Genomic DNA, 5,036 nt, shown 5'->3' with positions numbered 1-5,036 from the left:
AAATGAGTTATAATACCCTGAAAACGCCATTTAATTGACTAAAACAAATAACTTTCCGACACTTAAGGCAATGAAGAGGAGCCGTTTTCAGTATCGAAAAACTGATAACAACATATAATACCGAGCTACAAAAATATTAATAACGCATTTAAATTGATATTCAAGGCATACATGTATATTTAAGCCTATAAATTAATTAGTAAGGCCCTAAAACACCAATTAATTCACTAAAATAAATAATTTTTCGACACTTAACCGGGCGATGAAAAGGAGCCGTTTTCAGTCACGAAAAACTGATAATAATATATAATACCGAGTTACAAAAGTAGTAATAATGCATTTAAATTAATATTGAAGGCATACATGTATATCTAATCCTATAAATGAGTTAATAATGCCCTAAAAACGCCATTTAATTCACTAAAACAAATAACTTTCCGAAACTTAACAGGGCGACGAAGAGGAGCCGTTGCAAAGGACGCACTCGCCCTGCACTTCGTCAACCCCATAACTTTCAGTCGACGTAAGAAATTTTTTATGGCCGAGAAATTCGCAAATCCTCGAATTTGAGGCCGTTTTAGGGGTCCTTTGAGGTCGCACGAGTGAGGATTTAAATTCCATGACCTCGGGGTCAGGGTGAATGAGGTCAGTGCGGCGTAATGGGTCCGTATTGCGGGTTGGTTGTCAGTGGTTGACCTGTGTCCTATATTTACGTTTCGTCGACAATGGCTGTTTTTTATTTTCGAAAATTGATTTTCCGTTCGTGCGAAAACCGGGTATTATGGACGAAATTCGTATGAATATCGATAATTTCATTCATTTCCGGCCGTTTCCGCGAACAATATGTTTGTCCGTAACGTCTTTGTCATGTGTTGTGCATTGTGACATTTTACGACATTTTCTGTGCTGATTACTCATTTGCCTCGTTTTCCTGCCATATTTGACTTATATTTCACTTATTTTGGTTGATTTCATGCGAAAGAATATTTTACAAACCAGGTTGGGCCCAGCAGGGCCGCCCCGCGTCAGGTTACGTAAACCCCCAAAGGGGATATTCGGGATAATTCGCTGTTCGTGTTTGTGATCGGTTTTAACGACAAAATGCATTTTTAAGGTCGGAGACACCAAGCGACCCATTTATGGGTCGCCGGGTCGCATCCTAGGCTAACCTCGCCATCTGGGGTCAGTGCCCTCAGTCTGCCTCTTGTGGTGTGCTGTAGGCAGTATTGATGGGCGTTTGAAGCTCCCCGTCGGACCCTGCTTCATCTTCTTCATAGCGTTTCACTCTACATCCATTTTCCCTTATTTCAAATTTGTTTTCTACTCCAATTATCAATTATTAGGGTTTTCTCCCATTTCGAGCTTTAGGTAGTTCCCTCTATCTCATCTCCTGTACTTTCTGGCTTTCTTGATTTACCTTGCTGTCCAACTCCCTCTTTTCACAGTCGTAGGCTAAGCGCTGAATGACGACCTACATTTCGTAAAATCGGCTAAAGTCCCATCTGACCTAACCTGACCTAGAGAGCAGGGTCCTTACTTGGTCAGAGGGCTTTTTGTTCCCCACTGGAACCCCCCGCCCCTCCTTACCTGACGCAGGGTGCCGTAAGTCGTTGCTGGGCTGTCCTGACCTTAGAGAGATGTAAATCTTAACCTAGCCTTGCACAATGAGTACCATCTGCCAAGGGGAACCACCTGTTTCCTTAGTAGCAGTTTCATATGGCGTATTCCTTTGCCTAAAGTTGTGGGATTCCTTTTGTTTCGATCCCAGTAATTCATTTCGGTGAAGAGAGGTATTTATTTATAAAGCGTTATTCATGATTTTGCATATGAAATGAATTGAGTTAGTGCCCACTTCATTGCCAGTTATTACATAATGAAAAGAAGTGATTGGAAAATTGAACAAGGAACATTCCAACTGGAGTAACAATGAAAATTTGACAACTTTAGGACGTGTAGATGTGGCTGTTTTGATCAGCAAAACACCACACGATTTATAGTACTGATTGGAAACAGTGATGAGGAACTTAGAAGTTAGTGGAAGTGTTGAATATATCGGATGTTGACAACTTGGAGGTATCAGGAAACATCCCAGTATGTTAGCATAAAGAATGTATAAAGTCTCAGTTGGATGAAAATGGTAGGCCTTAAAAGCTATTAAAAACTCTCTTGAATGATATCTGAACACTCAAAACGGCAAAAATAGACTTGTTCCGACACGGCATACAAACCTTCGGTCCTTTTACAATAGGAAGGTACTAGCGGCAGCTGGATAGGTTGTAAGCTTTCGAACAAGGGGTTCGGTAGTTAACTGCTGTCTGACAGGCGCGCGCGCACGGACTGGGGAGGTAAAACAAACCACTTTTGCTTTCGGCCTGCTTTGGCGTGTGGACGTGTATCATCGCTCTCTGCCCGCTTCATCGTCGTTGCTTTCGCATGGTTGTGTTTTTCTTTTTCTATTTATCTAGTGAAACTGAATTGTAAGTACAATCATTTCATATTTATTTCCATTGAATTCAATTGTGAATTAAAGGATCTTGGTTTCACCACGCCCTCCGATTACCCGAGTGCCCGGGACTGAAGGGCGTAAGTGCGGGAATTCATTTTCCCAGAAATGATCCTCGTATGTGTATGCTCGGTGCCGAGGGCGGGTGAGCGCTCGCTCCGAGCGTATATTTGGTTGGTAATGTGTAGATGAAAATCGTAAGTAAGTGCTCTTTTCATTTATATTTTTTTTTTACCTGTATGCTCGTTGCCGAGCGAATGCGCTCGGCACGAAAACTTATTCTGTATGGAAGTGGAATTGCAAGTACAGTATTCTTTTTCATTTTCATATATATTATTTGTTCCGACACGTAATACAAACCATCGGTCCTTTAACAATAGGAAGTAGCTAGCGGCAGCTGGAACGGTCGTAAGCTTCGAACAAGGGGAGAACGGTAGTTAACTGCTTGTCCGACAGTCGCGCGCCGCGCGACTGGGAGGTAAACAAATCACTTTTGCTTTCTTCGGCCGCGGGTGTGAAGGACGTGTTCGTCATCGCTCTCTGCCCGCTTCATCGTCGTATGCTTTGTTTATATTGTGTTTCCGATACGTAATACAAACCCTCGGTCCTTTAACAATAGGAAGTAGCTAGCGGCAGCTGGAACGGTCGTAAGCTTCGAACAAGGGGAGAACGGTAGTTAACTGCTTGTCCGATCGTCGCGCGCCGCGCGACTGGGAGGTAAACAAATCACTTTTGCTTTCGGCCGTGTGTGGGAGAGGACGTGTTCGCCATGCTCTGCTGCCCGCCTTGTCGTTCGCTTTGAGTTTGAGTATTTGTTTTCTCTTTCTGTATAAATCAGGAGTGATTGTAAGTACTTTTGACAATTCTATTGATTCTTGCAATGAGTGAATTGGAAGAGATTGAAATATCACCACGCCCTCCAGTCGCCCGTAGAGTGTGTCCCGGGCTGGAGGGGCGTAGATGTGGAGGGTTCAGGTCATTCGTTGATGTGGACCCCCACGAGGTTTGTACTCGTTGCCGGGGGCGAGAGTGCTCCCGCAACGAACCTTGTGTTACTTGTATGAATTGGTCCGAGGCGCAGTGGGTGCTGTACGAGGGCAGGAAGAGACTTAGGCCGACCAAGAAGTCATCGGAAAGTCCAGTGACTCCTTTGGTGACGGACACTTCGTCCTCTTTCCTGCCTCCCGGCCAGCCCCCACGTTTCGCGCCTTCCCCTGCGGGGGGGGTAGCGGAGTCCTTTTCCTCTCTCGATCCGTCGAGTGTGGAGGAGGGCGCCGCTACCCGGACGTACAGCTGTACTCGGGGTCTCCGTCCGCTCTGGGGGGGGTGTGTGTCCCGCCCCCCAAGGTGCGAGGGAGCCCCTTCCAATTAACCCGACTGTTGCTTCCGCAGGTTTGTGCCATCAGCGAAGGACGACTTGGGACAGGTGTGGGAGTCGCTGGGACTGCAGGGAGTGCCCAGCATCCAGGGGTTGCTTCAGCGGTTGGCGGGGTCGGCGGTGGTCACTCATGGTGCGGTGACCACAACCACTACCTCAATAACGACACCAGCGTATGAGATGCCACCACATCTGGTATATACGCCCCATATAATGTCGGTGACACCCACGGTGGCTGTACAAAAACCCATTGCTGCCGTGCCAAAGAGGACGGTGCCACCACCACCTGGATTTTTTCCTTTGCCGACCCCGGACTTCCGCTGCCCCAAGAGTACCCCCCTGGACCTGCCGCCAGTGCCAAGGATGACGGTGACTGTCGACAGGACGCCTGGCTCTCCCGTGGTACCTGCCGTGCCTGCCGTACCTGTTGCCGTTCCAGCCACTCTTTCCCTTTCAGATCGGCCTGCACTTTCTCTTTCAGATGTTCCTGCCGTTCCTGCTGTTCCCGGACCTGTTCCTGTTGTTCCTGCTGCTGGTGTTGCTGTCACAGGCTCAGGTCTTTCCGGACAGGTGCAGTCGGGCCCTGTTGCTTCGGCAACTGCCCCGGCTCCCTCCTGGATGGAAGACCTGACGTCTGTTCTGCGGAGCCTGGCGAAGAAGAAGAGGAAGAGGAAGAAGGTGTCGTCGTCGTCTTCATCGTCTTCTTCGTCGTCTGCTGCCTCTCCTTCCCCTTCGACTTCTAAGGCTAAACAGCCGAAGAAGAAGAAGGCTGCCTCCTCCCCCCCTAAGAAGACTCCTTCGGGATCTTCTAAGGGCCCGGCTCGCTCAGGCGAGCTGGGGAGCTCTTCTGCTGGTCCTCCTGTTCCTTCGGGAACGGGGCCCGTCGCTTCTTCTGCAAAGAAGAAGTCGTCGGGGACCAGAGGTGCATCAGCCTCGGCTGGTGCGTCCTCACCTGGTGCTAGTGGTTCTGCCGCTAAACCAGGTTCCGTCTCGGCCGCTTCTCGTTCGCGAGAAGCACCGAGTGGACGCTCTTCCAAAGAGGACCGTCCAGCCAAAGTTTTGACGTCCGAGTTCGCTCGCCGTCAAGACAGCGGCGCGGAGCAGAAGACTGGCGAGAGTCGTGCACACGACTCTCGCCAGGCCAGTGGACGCTCT

At 48.5% G+C, this 5,036-nt stretch overlaps 1 long non-coding RNA gene across 2 annotated transcripts in view; it reads left to right on the top strand.

Annotated features, from left to right (window-relative positions):
- Window positions 1-443: 443 nt before the first annotated feature.
- LOC135204914 (uncharacterized) overlaps window positions 444-5,036 on the top strand; it is a 77,251-nt gene continuing 72,658 nt past the window's right edge. Inside the window, exon 1 of one of the 2 annotated variants that reach the window (XR_010312370.1) lies at window positions 444-523. This is a non-coding gene — a long non-coding RNA (uncharacterized LOC135204914). Of the gene's footprint in view, window positions 646-5,036 lie in introns of both variants that reach the window. The other variant, XR_010312369.1, reaches the window with a different exon arrangement.

Source organism: Macrobrachium nipponense, chromosome 47 (assembly GCF_015104395.2).
Source record: "Macrobrachium nipponense isolate FS-2020 chromosome 47, ASM1510439v2, whole genome shotgun sequence".
NCBI lineage: Eukaryota > Metazoa > Arthropoda > Malacostraca > Decapoda > Palaemonidae > Macrobrachium > Macrobrachium nipponense.
This window is presented reverse-complemented; position numbering and strand designations above follow the sequence as displayed.